General features: G+C 47.7%; 1 protein-coding gene across 16 annotated transcripts in view; it reads right to left on the bottom strand.

Moving 5' to 3' along the window:
• The window catches only part of OTOF (otoferlin), a 202944-nt gene that overhangs the window by 117114 nt on the left and 70115 nt on the right, over positions 1-15715 (bottom strand). The window lies entirely within an intron of this gene.

Here is a 15715-nt window from a genome sequence, read left to right on the forward strand (position 1 = left end):
AACCGCTCAGCTAACAGTGGACTATGTAACTGCCGTGATTTTAAATGAAGCAGATCGCCGGGGTGCTAGCTGCATGGGCAAGGGGGAGTCTTCACAGACGTCATCCCATAGTGCAGTGGAACCACCAGATGGCGCCAAAGCTTTGAAGGCAGTGAAATGCTACTCGTGTGGACGTCTAGGCCATATGAAGAGGGAATGCAGATATCCCAGGGCCAAGACAGAGCAGCGCAGCGAAAGCTCATCGCGCGGAAAAGGCCGAGGCAAAGGCAAAGGTCCGGTGTCTAGGACAACGCAGCACAAGGCTATGGTTTCACGCTTCACTCCAAAGGTTGCAGAGGTCCAGAAGACGTCTAGATCTTTCTTCGTTGTTGATTCAGCAGCGACCCACCACATGTGCAACGATAAGAGACTGTTTGTGTCTTTTACACCGCAGGAAGGTGCGATTCACCAGGCGGATGACCACACTATTCCCAGTAAAGGCTACGGAACTGTTGTTCTTCACAGTTTGGACTTATCGATACAGAATGTGCTTTACGTGCCAGACGCCAAACATAATCTGCTCAGCGTTGGACAGCTGAATGAGCGGAACATTGACGTTTCCTTCAAGAACAAGAAGTGCATCATCACAAAGAAAAATGATTATGTATTGCATGCAGAATATGTTGATCGTTTGTTTGTTTTGTATTATGATGATGTTGAAAAGGATGACACTTGTTGCATTGCAGGTTCTAACAAAAGTTTGCATGCAGAATGTATTCACGATTTTCATAGAAAATTTGGTCATTTGCATTTTGAGGCAGTATCTAAAATGCCTGCCTTGGTTGAAGGTATGACTATTAAACCCTGCAGGTACCACATGAAGTGCAAAGCATGCGCAGCAAACAAGGTGAAAATGGCTGCGAAAGGTAAGGTGTCTAGTAGGCAAGCTACGGAACCATACCAGGTTGTTCATGCAGATTTGGTTGGACCACTAGCGCCCTCTTTGGGTGGAAATAGGTACTTCATGGTTCTCATTGATGCATTTTCTAGATATATTTTTGTGTACAATCTCAAGCAGAAATCAGAGGCTTTTCCTAGGTTCAAGGAATTCTGTGCTTGGTTGGAAAATGTGCATGGTAAGAAGATAAAGACTCTTTTCAGTGATCGCGGGGGAGAATTCACTTCTCAGCAGTTTGAAGCTTTTCTGACTGAGAAAGGAATTCAACACGATTTGTCTAGTCCTCGCTCGCCATGGCAGAATGGACTTGCGGAACGGGCAAATCAGACATTGCTTCAAGGGTTAAAAACCTTGCTGCATGATGCCAATCTTCCAGAGAGTTATTGGGCCGAATCTCTCTCGTGTTTTGTTTACAGTTACAATCGCAGGTTATCTTCAGCGATTGGTTGTACCCCCTATGAGAAGATGTTTGGCAAGAAGCCATACATCAAACACATGAAAATATTTGGTTCTGACATGTGGATTCACTCACCACAAAATTCCAAGTTAGACAAGCGTGGATTGCATGGTATCTTTCTAGGTTATCAGAAAGGGTCTTACAGAATAATGATGACTGACTCTAAGACAATTAAGCTCACGAGAAGTGTTGAGTACAATGCAAGGTGGGGGGAGAATGTGGGAATTTTCCAATGTTATCCTGATGACGGTGATGAGACTGAGGATAGTCAAAAGCAACCACAACAACCCACACCCACTGATGAAGGTTCTGAGTCTGAATCTGAAACTGAATCGGGTGATTCAGAGGATTTCAAGAGTGCGAAAGCCTCTATGCGACCCTCTGAAAGCTCTGATCAAGAATTGGAGGAACCATTGTTCACAGTAGGTCGTTTTTCTCCTAAGAAGGAAGAGGAGAGTGTTGAAGACTTAAGGCTAATTCGCAGGTCACAAAGAGCCACAAAAGGCAGACCTCCAAAGAGATTTGCTGATGAGTTTGCTACGATAGCAGTAACAGCTGTTAAAAGCTCCAAGAAGGTATTTGAACCTTCAAGTTTCCAAGACATCCAGGGTTTGGATTCAAAGGAAGCTGAGCCATGGTTAAATGCCATGAAGGCTGAGCTTGATTCCTTAGAAAGGAACAAAACATGGGAGCTAGTTCCAGTAGTTCCAGGAATGAAACTGCTTGGAAGCAAATGGGTCTTCAAAGCGAAGACAGATCAAAATGGCAAGATAGTCAGACACAAAGCCAGATTGGTAGCCAGAGGTTTTGCACAGGTACCAGGTGAAGACTATCACGAGACCTACTCACCCACAGTGAGGTATGAAAGCATTAGGCTTATGCTCAAGCTAGCTGCAGAGGAAAATCTACACATTAGTCACCATGATATTAATACAGCTTTTCTGTACGGATCTCTAGATGAATCACTTTATATGCTTCCACCTGATGGCGTACAGGTAAAACAGGGATTTGTTTGTGCTCTGAAGAAATCCCTTTATGGTCTCAAACAAAGTGCACGGTGTTGGCACACAAAACTCACTGAAGTATTGTTTTCTCTAGGTTTTCAGCAAGGGAAAGCTGATCCATGTGTATTTGTCAAAGAGGAGGGGCAAAAGAAACTGTACTGTTTGTTTTATGTTGATGATTTATTATTCTTTTGGAAAGATGTCGCAATGTACAATAATGCCCTAGCTCAACTGAAAGAGCACTTTGACATGAAAGATCTTGGTGAGGTAAACAACTACCTATCTCTGGAAATAGAGAGAGATCAAGATGGTAACATTCTAGTACACCAGTCACGGAAAATTGCTGATGTGTTAAGCAAACTAAACCTGATGGATGCTAACCCTGTAGACACACCGATGACAACAGGTTATCAGGTAGATGACACTGAAGAAGCATTTTCTGACACTACACTGTACAGAAGTGTGCTAGGCAAGCTAAACTTCATTGCCAGATGTTCAAGACCAGACATTGCTGTTAGCTGTAATTTGCTAAGCAGACAAGTCAACAATCCTAGTGTCAAGGATTGGAAAGCTCTGAAACGCATAGCGCGGTATTTGAAAGGCACTATGCATTACAGACTGAGATTTAACAATCAGAAGTCTGGTGGTCTTGAGATATTTGCAGATGCAAGTTTTGGAAGTGACACTACAGACAGGAAAAGTACGTCTGGAGTTTGCTACATGTACAATCAAGGTCTGTTTGATTGGTCATGCAAGAAGCAAACAACAGTTAGCTTAAGTACTTGTGAAGCCGAACTGAATGCACTGTCTTATTCACTTAAGGATTGTGAATGGTTAGTACAATTGTGCAAAGATATGAAAATTCCTGTCAAATGTCCAATTCAGGTTTACCAGGACAACAAAGCATGTTTGGCTTTGCTGAAGTCTGAAGGTTGTAAGCAAAGCACAAAGCACTTGCAATTAAAGTTGCAGCATGCTAGGGAATGTATTCAGAAGGGACTCGTAACGGTGTCCTATATGCCAGGTAATGAAATTCCTGCTGATGTATTGTCCAAGATTGTATCGAGGGATCAACACTGTACCTATGTGCAGAAGTTGGGTTTGTACTGATATTGTACGAACACGCTGCCCAGTGATGTTCACAGAAAGGGGGAGGATGTTGGTTTCTGCTTTCCTTCACTGTGCAGCGAAAGGGCTTGTCACGAGACAGGTGTTTACATTCCACAGTCTGTACTGTTGGAGTTTCTCACGGGAAAGGGAGACTGGATGTGACGTACACTGGTTTCCTGTTTTTCACTGTACTTTGCTGTTTCACTTTGTGATTCTCTCCGAGCTGTCAGGGAGAGAGGATGCTTTTCTGCTCCAGCAGAGGCAAGATGTCTTTCTGTAATATACCAGCTTTGAACTATAAATAAAGCAACCAAGAGTATGCAGCACGTACTCCTCATCCTTCCGCTGGGCACGGGACTCTGCTTTAAACTAACACTGAGGTCCAGCTCTGAGGGCCTTCTGGCGGTTCCCTCCCTGCGAGAAGCAAAGTTACAGGGAACCAGGCAGAGGGCCTTCTCGGTGGTGGCGCCTGCCCTGTGGAACATGACAAGGAAGATGATTCCGACTAAACATCAGGAAGAACTTTCTGACAGTAAAAGCTGTTCAGCGGTGGACCGGTATCCCTCAAGAGCTTGTGGACTCTCCTTCCTTGGAGGTTTTTAAGCAAAGGTTGGGTGGTTGTCTGTTAGAGATGCAATAGCTGTGATTATTCCTGCCCAGGCACACTCACCCACCCCAATAAAAAATAATGTGCAGGGAAAAAAAGAGTCAGGGAACTCCACAGAGTATGGTTCCTGAGCCCGAGCACATATTCTGTGTGTTTTCCTTTCCCTGGTGGGGCTGATATGCTTTTAATATAATGTGCAGCCCAGCAGAAACGAGTGCCAGTTTTGAAATCTGGTCTCTCGTGAAGCTGCTGATAGATGCTGTCCATTGCTGGAAGGAAGTGGGATGCTCAGTGCCAAATTGTTCAGGCAGAAGTGCCATAGGTTCAGTTCCTGCTATCTCCTGTTTTTTAAGGAAGATCCCAAGACCACAGATGTAGACATGTCCTCCTTCCCAGAGACGTTGGAGAGCGACAGCTTCAGACTGTTGCACTATTCTGGTCTATTTGCCTCAGCAAACAGAAAGCAGCGGTTTCAAATGTGCTCATTATGTCAGAGAGAGAGAAAGAAGAGGCAAGGCTAAGTATTGTCAACCTGTGAAGTTAGGAAAAGAAAAACCTGTGGATTTTTCTTCTCCCCCTCTGGCTCTTTAAAGCACAGCTGTCAGCACACATTGAACACGAAGGGCAGTTGAGGAAGGATCTGAGCTCTTGGGTACCAGGTTGCTATGGCAGCAGCTGCAATAATTAATGCCACCCACTTTTCTAGCAGCACAGAAATATTCCCATGCTTGGCTTCAGAGGCACAGGGTGGACAAAGTTGCTGAAAGATTGCCAGGAGGAAATCCACCAGCTCAGTGCAAGCCCTGCGAGTCAACGTGAGCCAGCAGTGTGATGCTGCGGCCGAAAAAGCGAATGCCGTTCTAGGTTGCATCAACCAACATCTAGTGCCCCGGTCAAAGGAAGTCATAATCCTATTCTGCCTTGGTCAGACCCCACCTGGCCTGGGGGTTGGATGAGGGGTCTCTTTGGGTCCCTTCCAGTTTTATAATTCTGCGTTAAGACCCTTCAAGTTCTCAAAGACTTAATGACAAGGAACTTTAGAAGGGAATAAACAAGATCATCCAAAAGTTTGATAGAGGACTATAAATTGCAGGTACAGCCAATTGCATAGCAGGGAGAAAAAGTGCTTCATAGTCTAACTATACATTTCCCTCATATCTTATTCTGTATAAATCTGTTTCATATGTTCCTATAGATCCGATGATGGGATCTAGTCCACAAAAACGACATTAAGAGATGGAAAGACTCTTTGTTGCTTTTGTGTCGCACGCAAGTTGCCTCTGCCCCAATTCCTTCTCAACATGCAGACAAACCCTGTGTGAAGGGTTGCGGGTTTGCTGTTTTGTTTTGATTATTTACTTGTGTTTATATATTGTATTTTATTCTGAGAACTGCCCTGAGATTTTATGGTGAAGGGCGGCATATAAATTTTAAAAAGAGAACAACAACAACAATAAAAGTATACTAAGGTCAAAGAACACGATAAATTGAAAACACCGCTACCAAAAAGTAACAGCCCATAATATGAATAGTTTTAGACCATGTTTTGCCAACATGGTACTAAGCAAAAGTTTTAGGTTAAAAATCCCAGCAGTCCCTGCATTTTAAAGCCATCCTGTCTGGGACTTGTGGGAATTGAAGTCCGAAATATCTGGAGAGTCCTAGATTGGCCAAGAGATTTTACTTTCTTGGGCTCCAAGATCACTGCAGATGGTGACAGAAGTCATGAAATTAAAAGACGCCCGCTTCTTGGGAGAAAAGCAATGACAAACTTAGACAGCATCTTAAAAAGCAGAGACATCACCTTGCCAACAAAGGTCCATATAGTCAAAGCTCTGGTTTTCCCAGTAGTGATGTACGGAAGTGAGAGCTGGACCATCAAGAAGGCTGATCGCCGAAGAATTGATGCTTTTGAATTCTGGTGCTGGAGGAGACTCTTGAGAGTCCCATGTACTGCAAGAAGATCAAACCTCTCCATTCTGAAGGAAATCAGCCCTGAGTGCTCACTGGAAGGACAGATCCTGAAGCTGAGGCTCCAAGACTTTGGCCACCTCATGAGAAGAGAAGACTCCCTGGAAAAGACCCTGATGTTGGGAAAGATGGAGGGCACAAGGAGAAGGGGACGACAGAGGACGAGATGGTGGGACAGTGTTCTCGAAGCCACCAGCATGAGTTTGACCAAACTGCGGGAGGCAGTGGAAGACAGGAGTGCCTGGCGTGCTCTGGTCCAGGGGGTCACGAAGAGTCGGACACGACTAAACGACTAAACAACAAGATTGGCCAAGGCTGGCAATGCTCAGTTGCAAAGGTTTTCCTTTGCTTGTTCTGCAAAGGTTCTTCATCCCCTCCCTCTGTGAACGTAAGAACATAGGAAGTGCTTTGCTGGATCAAGCCAAGGGCCCATCCAGCATCCTGTGCATTTGGCCAGCCAGATGCCTGTGAGAAAAGACACAAGCAGGATACATGCACAGGAGCCCTCTCCCCTCCTGCAACTTCCAGTAATGGGGATTGAGAAGCATTGCTGCCTCCAGCTGTGAAGACAGAGCAAAGCCATCGTGGCTGCTAGCCATTGGTAGTCCTCCTCCTCCACCCGCTTTTAAAGCCATCCCAGTTGGTGGCCATCACTGCCTCCTGTGGCAGGGATTTCCACAGTTTAACCATGCTCTGTGGAATACCCTATTTTTCGCTCTATAGAACGCACTTTTTCCCCTCCAAAATTTAAGGGGAAATGTGTGTGCGTCTTATGGAGCGAATGCAAGCTCCTTGGCTTCAGCGAAAGCAACATGAAGCCTCCAAAGCACAGAGGGAGCGCTCCCTCCGCGCTCCGGAGGCTACGCGTTGCTTTCGCTGAAGCCTGGAGAGCGAGAGGGGTCAGTGCGCACCGACCCCTCTTGCTCTCCAGGCTTCAGGGATAGCTGCCTGAAGGCTTTGGAGTTCAGCGGGAACTCGCGCTGTGCTCCGAAGGCTTCGGGTTCCTTTTGGTGAAGCTGGGAAAGCAAGAATCTCCTGGCTTCAGCAGAGAGGGAGAGCTGCGCAGCACCCCTTCAGCGAAGCGGGAGGAGAAATGGAAGGGACTCCGTTTCTCCTGCCCCTTCTCTGAAGGGGCGCTGAGCAGAGAGGGGGAGAATATTTTTTTTCCTGTTCTCCCCCTCTAAAACAAGGTGTGTCCTATGGTCGGGTGCGTCCTATAGAGCGAAAAATACGGTAAGTCTTTTCTTTTCTCTGTCCTGAAAAACCACTTCCGCCCTTGAAGGAAGGTGGAGTTGCGGGCTTCACGACCCCAGCCCCCACGCAGTTGGGGGGGATTCCTGGCTGCATCACCTCCTGGCCAGCCAATCGGCTGGCTCTGAGGGCGTGGCCTGCCTTACTTAAGGCAGGTTGCAGCCAGGGATCTCCCTCTTTTCCCTCCTACCAGCTGTTCCTGCTTTTCCCACCCTTCCGCCCTATAAGGTTTTCGTTCCTTGACCTTGCTATGGACCTTGGTTGGTCGCCGTTGAGGGGCCTGGTAGGAATTTTCCCACTTGGCAAATTGGCACCAGCCACTTGGTTTCCGGCTACCTCGTAGCAAATCATCACAACTTTCTGGGTATTGGTGGTTAGGCATTGGTATTGTGGAAGAGGGGAGGAAGCTCCATCACCTGCCCCACATATTGAAGGGTAGTCCGATAAAGGATTCTGGGGGCCGTGGCCCTGTTCAAAGCCTATAGAGGTTAGGGCCTAAGGCACGCCCCCCATTGGTGACCCTGGGGGAGTTCCTAGTTGATGTGCATCAGCAGGACTCCCCCTACTGGTGGTTAACCCTTCCCAGACTTCAAGTGGACGTGCTGAAGTCAGATATAGTCGGTTAGGACCAATGCCTAAGCCAATACCGCTCATCACCTGTAACCAATAAAGCTGTGGCCTTACTTAGCCCATTAACCTTAATAATTGTGTCATGTGTCTTTATTTCCACTGGGGGGGGGGCAGGAACTCGCCACGCAACTTCAAGCGTTCATTGGATGTCCGCAAGTTCTAGCCTTATGACCGAGATGAACTTCCTTTTATTCACCTTCTCCACAGATGGAGGATCCTCGTTGACCCACAAAGCAATCCCGTCACAGCTCGTCCTGCCCCGTCCCAATTCTTCCCCTCATCTACAGAACTACAACCCAGGATGCAAAGACTCACTCACATGCTTTGATATCACACACCCCACGGCACTCCACGCCCTTGGACAGGTTTGCACAGATCAGAGAAATCGGCACCAGGTGAGATCTCCCTGCCATCGTTCCACGTTCTCATGTGCCATGCAGGGGGAAGAGAGGTGGCGCAACACAGCCTCTCCTGCCCAATGGCTGCGTTGCATCCTTCATCTTTGCATGAGCATCTATGAGGACCAGGAACGATGGTGGCGATTCTCTGCCTTCCCTGCAAGGACAGATGTTGCCCACTCAGCTTCTGCCCCACTCCACCACAGCAATCCAGAAAGGAGACCCAAGTTTCTCAGGGTTCCTTGTACCTGGCGTTGAGAGAGCCCTGGCTGATGGTGTCCCCCTCGCCCAGAAGCTCGTCGTCGCTGTGGTAATACATCTCGTCCTCTTCTTGCCTGCGTGGGTGGGTGGCAACAACAGGAATGGGATTACCCAAGTTTTACCTGTCTCTTTGAGCACCGGAAGGCAGCAGGGATTGGTGATGGAATTAGAGGGTACCGCCAACACACTTCTGCTGAACTTTTCTACTTGTGTGGTGGCACCTCAGTAAAACCACTTCTTACTGTTTGTAGCAGAGTTTTCCCCAGAGGCAGAGGACAAGAACAGGAGTCATACTCAAATTCACAGTCAAGAGCTTCTTTATCGCTTGACTGGTTGCACAAGCATTTCTGTTCCTATTACAGTGGTACCTCTGGTTGCAAACGGGATCCGTTCCGGAAGCCCATTCGCAACCTGAAAAGAACGCAACCTGTGTCTGCGCATCTGCACGTCTGCGCATGTGTGGGTTGCGATTCGCCGCTTCTGAGAATGTGTGTGATGTCATTTTGCGCATCTGTGCATGCGCGAGCGGCGAAACCCGGAAGTAACCCGTTCCGTTACTTCTGGGTCACCGCGGGACACAACCTGAAAATGTGCAACCTGAAGCAAACGTAACATGAGGTATGACTGTATACAAGCTATTTACATTCCTTCTTTATCTCTCCAGCACAGTATAATCTCAGTCCAGTAATTAACAATCCTGACACAGCAAAATTCACAGTATTAGCAACACACATTGTCTTACTTCCAACCTTGTTGTCAGCATGTGTGCTGACAGTGTGTGTGTGTGTGTGTGTGTGCGCGCTTTTCTTGTGCGGAAATTTCAGCCTACAACTTCCTCCCTTTATTTGCACCTCCAGCTGTCACCAATCAAGCCTAGATTGCCACTCTTACACACTCAAGAAAATTCTGGAACCCACTTTAAAGCTGCCAGGAACTATTATCTGTTTCTTAAAGAATGTTTTCCTGGCAGATGGGGACAAGAGTGGCAACCCTACCAGAACCGGGCTGCGATTCCTGCATTGTCTTCTGGATGCTGAAGGAAACAACTGGCGGGTGACAGTCACGTTTGTGAATATCCACCTTGAGTCGTGCTCTCCTTCCTTGCCATGCATGAAGCATAGCTGTCAACTTACAGATTTGAAAATAAGGGACCAGCAGCCTCGAAAATAAGGGATCAGCAGCCAAAATAAGCGATTTTCCAGGCACAGGTATGTTCAACTTCTGAGCCCCTCTGAGCCAAAGGCAGAAAGCCCAGCCAGCAGCCAAATGAAGCCTCATCAATAAGGGACAGCAGCGGGACATGGCGCTGGGATAAGGGACTGTCCCGCCAAATAAGGGACACTTGACAGCTATGGCATGAAGCAGCCCTCAGCTCAGAATGACACATTTTGAAGCGATCGAAGAGTTCCTGATCCACCATTGGCCTTGAGATATGTGCTGTGGCTGTGAAGGATCTGTGCAGGAGAAATCCAATGGGCGCAGATCCTTTCTCCACCCATTGGTTCTAACTACCCAGGTTGTTTTTTACCTGCCAAACTTTGAGACCAGAACTAAGTCTTGGTGGTGTCAGCTGCAGCCACATTTGCAGGTGAGAATCTGAGGACATCGGGGAAATTAAGCAAGCCCTTGATGTCTCACTTGACACATCTCCTCTGAATATGCCCTTCCATTCACGTTGCCTTGGTCAAGATTGCCTTAGGTAAAAGGACCCCTGACCATTAGGTCCAGTTGTGACCGACTCAGGGGTTGCGGCGCTCATCTCGCTTTACTGGCCGAGGGAGCCAGCGTACAGCTTCCGGGTCATGTGACCAGTAGGACTAAGCCGCTTCTGGCGAACCAGAGCAGCGCACAGAAACGCCGTTTACCTTCCTGCCAGAGCAGTACCTATTTATCTACTTGCACTCTGATGTGCTTTCGAACTGCTAGGTTGGCAGGAGCAGGGACCAAGCAACGGGAGCTCACTCCGTCGCGGGGATTCGAACCGCTGACCTTCTGATCGGCAAGTACTAGGCTCTATGGTTTAACCCACAGCGCCACCCGCGTCCCTCCCAGAACTTTAGGTAAAGGTAAAGGGACCCCTGACCATTAGGTCCAGTCGTGGCCGACACTGGGGTTGCAGCGCTCATCTCACTTTATTGGCTGAGGAACCGGCGTACAGCTTCCGGGTCATGTGGCCAGCAGGACTAAGCCACTTCTGGCAAACCAGAGCAGCGCACAGAAATGCTGTTTGCCTTCCCGCCAGAGCGGTACCTATTTATCTACTTGCACTTTGACATGCTTTCGAACTGCTAGGTTGGCAGGAGCAGGGACCGAGCAACGGGAGCCCACCACGTCGCGGGGATTTGAACCGCCAACCTTTTGATCGGCAAGTCCTAGGCTCTGTGGTTTAACCCACAGCGCCACCCACGTCCCTCAAGATTGCTTTAGGATCTGCCAAAGTAGCTGATATATCCTGATCTCTCCTCGCTCCTCAGTCACCTGTGCTATTGTTGTACTCAAATTACCCACCAGAGGGCATGACATGCAAAGCCAACTCGCTGGTTCAGCAGCCTCTTCGATTATTCCTGGAGCTGTACAAAACCTTCAAAGCGCCAGCGTCAATTGAGGAGCAAGGTGCATAATTCTTCTCTAAACACTTTGACTGGGGGAAATGATGCTCTCTTCCCTAAGCCATGCACCAGATAACCTCAGCTTGGGAGTTCGCAGAGTTTTATCGCCCAAGTTGCTCCTGACATTTTATTTCCAGAGTTACCTGCATCACTCCACTGTTCTACCAGGCAATGTCATGCCACAGAGATGCAATGTAGCAAGGGACCCCGAGGGTCATCCAGTCCAACCCCTTGCAAGGCAGCCTAAAGAATCCCTGACTTGGTGAGTCTGTTCCGCTATTCTGCTGTTGAACAGCTCTAACCGTTGGGAATTGAAGAGGTGACATGCGACTGCCTCTCCTGGTCTGCCCCGCAGAGGACCTTAAGGTCCATGAATAACCATACTTTAGAGGTCCCGGGCCCTAAGGAAGTCAGACTATCCTTCATCAGGATCAGGGCCAGGGCCTTCTCAGTGATGGCTCCGACCTGGTGGAATGCTCTGTCCCATGAGACTGCAGATTTAACCTCCTTCCATCGGGCCTGTAAGACAGAGCTATTCCACCTGGCCTTTAATTTGAATTCAGCCTGATCTTTTATTTCCCTTCTCTTCCCTCCCCCTCCCCTTTTATGAAGATCACCCGCTCTGAGACCCCACAGCTAATTCTCCCCTGGTCTCCTCGCTGGCCCAAGTAGGACCAATTCAGCCAGCTAGCCCTGGGGATTATCTAATGCTTATTTCCCCTAAACTGATTTTTGAATTTTATTGTTATTCATGTTTTTATACTGTATGTTATGCTGCTTTTATAATTAAGTGTTTTAAATTGTTTTAAATTTGTTGCTAGCTGCCCTGAGCCCGGTTTTTGAACCGGGAAGGGCGGGGTATTAATAAAATTATTTTAATAATAATAATAATAATAATTTATTAAAGAGCTGAAGGGTTGTCTCATGGAAGATGGAGCAAGGTGGTTTCCTGCTGCTCCAGAGGGGAGGACCTGAACCGATGGATTCAAATGACAAGACGGGAGATTTTGGCAAAATTTTAGAAAATATTAGGAAGAACTTTCTGACGGGAAGAGCTGTTAGACGGTGGAACAAATGTCGTCAGAAGGTGGTGGGCTCTCCTTCGCTGGTGTTTTTACGCAGAGGTTGGACGGTCAGGGATGTTTTATCTGTGATTTGCCTGATGACCTTTGGGTTGGGCCAGATGACCTTTGGGGGTCCCTCCCTGTGGGATGTATCTTCACTGTAGCAGTCAAATACAAGGAGTCCAGTTTCCTAGAGTGGACACACAGGGGAATGTTGGTCCAGCCAGGAGGACTTCCTGTCACACCTGATCTGGAGCATCCTTCCTCTGCGTGTGACCAGGTATATGGGGATGACCCTGGAAGACCCTATAAAAGGGCCAGTCACACAGCCATCTCCCTCTTTTGGCTCATTTTCATCTTTTGCTCTTTTGCCATCTTTTGCTGGCTCTTAGCACCTTTCAGAGGATGGAAGCCACAAGGTAGAAACTCTGAGGCCTGGCTACAGATGTACCCGTAACTACAAGCTAAAGCCTGCCTTCAGGACAATACTGTGAACTGAATGTAAGTAAACTTTATCATTACTTTTAAAGAAGACTGTCGTAAATTAAGAATGGATAAACATGAAGAAATCTGGAAGGAGTGTTTAAGTGATAAGGCAGACAGTGGTGGGAAGTAGGGGGAGGAGAGGTGGGGAAATATTGTTAAAAAGGTGTAGTCATAGGTATATCAGTACAGTGGTACCTTGGGTTAAGTACTTAATACGTTCCGGAGGTCCGTACTTAACCTGAAACTGTTCTTAACCTGAAGCACCACTTTAGCTAATGGGGCCTCCTGCTGCTGCCGCACTGCTGGAGCATGATTTCTGTTCTCATCCTGAAGCAATGTTCTTAACCTGAAGCACTATTTCTGGGTTAGCAGAGTCTATAACCTGAAGCGTATGTAACCTGAAGTGTCTGTAACCCCAGGTACCACTGTATTCAAATTTGAATTGGCAAATTGTGTTATTAATGTTATTATGGTTTTTGTTGTATGTGTGTTTTGAAAAAATGATTAAATTAACAGAAGAAGAAGAAGAAGAAGAAGAAGAAGAAGAAGAAGAAGAAGAAGAAGAAGAAGAAGGAGAAGAAGAAGAAGAAGAAGAAGAAGAAGAAGAAGAAGAAGAAGGAGACTGTTGTGTCATTATTGTTTTGAAGAGGGAACTAAAGGGTAAATTTTCCAAGAACAACCCAATCTGGACAAGCCAGACTGGATTTCTCAACTCAAATGATTCTAACGAATCCATCAACTGGCTTCCTGCAACGTACAAGGCTATGTGTTCTGCTACTAGCTCACTAGCGTGAGTGAAGAAGGATAATATTTAATCAATATATCCTCTCCCACTATCCTCAACATCCCCACACTTCCAACTCTGCAGTACTCCACTTTTCCTTACTGAACCCAGGACTTCTTGCTTTGCCTGCCTTTGCTCTGCTAGAGTCTGAACTCCGGCTGCGAACCTGCTCCTTGCCCCAGAACCCCTTGGCCATCCAGAACAGAACTGTGGCTGAGCGCAACCTGGGCTGGTAGACGCTGAATGGAGAGCTTCTCCCCATCCAGAATGGGAGCAATTAAATAGTGCATCTGACCTCTGAAATGGGGGCCGTCAAAACATGCTCAGGCTGGAGCATGATGCCCATTAAAGCGGCTGCTGGCAACAAGAATTGTTAACGTATTGATCTGGGAAGTTGATCTACAGTTCCAATTAGATGTTTCAGCCCAGTTTTGTACAGCAAATTGGCTGGTTATGGCATCTTTGCCTCTGTGAGGGTCATCTCTCTGTGGCCTGAAAGAAGGAACACCCTGATATGTTTCTTTATTAGTCTGGTCTCCCTTGCACTGGACCATGGCAGGATTCCTTCCTCCTCTGGAGAAAAACATGGGACTGACACTTCCAGCGAAACTATGAGAAGGAAGAAAACAGGGCGGGCAGGCAGGCAGGTCGCTGCTGCCAGAGACGAATGAAAAAGGAGCGACCGTGGTTAACCTGGCAAGTTCTGCAGAAGTAGAAATGAGTGGTGAGAAGTACAAATGCAGATTTCGTCAGATTAGTTTTCTGGCAAACTGGGCTGGTGTGAGAAAGGTCCCCCCGTGCCCTACGCATAGGAGCAATTTGGAAAGCACCACGCATGACTTTAGCTGCATGCATGCGGGGCTCTCGGAACTGAACCCCCGTGAAAGATGTGCTCGTACTGTACAGTGGACGCTCGGGTTGCAAACGTGATCCGTGCGGGAAGCACGTTCGCAACCCGCAGCGTCCGGAACCAGCAGCGCCGCGTCCACACATGCACAGGTCGCAATTCGGTGCTTCTGCGCATGCGCAAAGCGTGATTTAGCACTTCTGCGCAAGCACCGAAACCCGGAAGTAACCCGTTCCGGTACTTCCGGGTTCGGTGTGGTGCGCAACCCGAAATCACGCAACCTGAAGCGTCTGTAACCCGAGGTATGACTGTACTGAATAAAATCTGAGCAATTGTGCGTCTGGTGTGAGCCTCTGTCCTGGAACCCGCAATGGGAATTTCCTCATGAGCAATATGGGAGTTTCTTCCACCTCTGCAATTGATTCTATGATTCTATCCTTCCTTCCTTCCTTCCTTCCTTCCTCACAAGAGGTCCTACTGGTTGACAGTGAAGCCAAACACCCAGCCCCAGACATTTGGGTTGTTACGGAAATTACATGGGGGGGGGGCACATATTTAAAGTTGTTAGAATGTTACATATATTATGCCTGAATGTATCCTTTAGACTTGGCAGCTCAGGGGAGACACCTGGCTTTATAAATTCATAGAAAATCCATACTTTAACCGACTCTCCTCATTTCAATGCCATTTTAACCCTTAAAGAAAGGTGAATTTGGGCTCCACCTCCCTCCATGAACCAAGAAGCAGGAAGTCCCATAGGCAGGAGGAACAGGGCATCCCGCCATAATTCTCCAAGCGTGAGAGCACAGACATGACCCCCCGCCCAGGAAGTGACCAACACTAGACATCCACAGAGGCAGTTGAGCAAGTCAGGTGTTCTGAAAGCCCAACTGCAGACAAGTCCTGAGGGCAAGGAGATGTCAAGAATTTTATTGTTCTTTGGGTGATGGGGACTTAAGAGGTGTTGGGAAAGGTGTCTGATAAAAGGAACTATTGTTGAACTTGTGTAACCCTTGTATAGGTAAAGGGACCCCTGACCGTTAGGTCCAGTCATGGACAACTCTGGGGTTGCGGTGCTCATCTCGGCTGAGGAAGCCGGCGTACAGCTTCCAGGCCATGTGGCCAACATGATTAAGCTGCTTCTGGCGAACCAGAGCAGCACACGGAAACACCGTTTATCTTCCCACCGGAGCGGTACCTATTTATCTACTTGCACTTTGACGTGCTTTCGAGCTGCTAGGTTGGCAGGAGCAGGGACCGAGCAACGGGAGCTCACCCCGTCGCGGGGATTCGAACTGC

This window comes from Podarcis pityusensis (assembly GCF_964106645.2).
Source record: "Podarcis pityusensis genome assembly, chromosome: 3".
NCBI lineage: Eukaryota > Metazoa > Chordata > Lepidosauria > Squamata > Lacertidae > Podarcis > Podarcis pityusensis.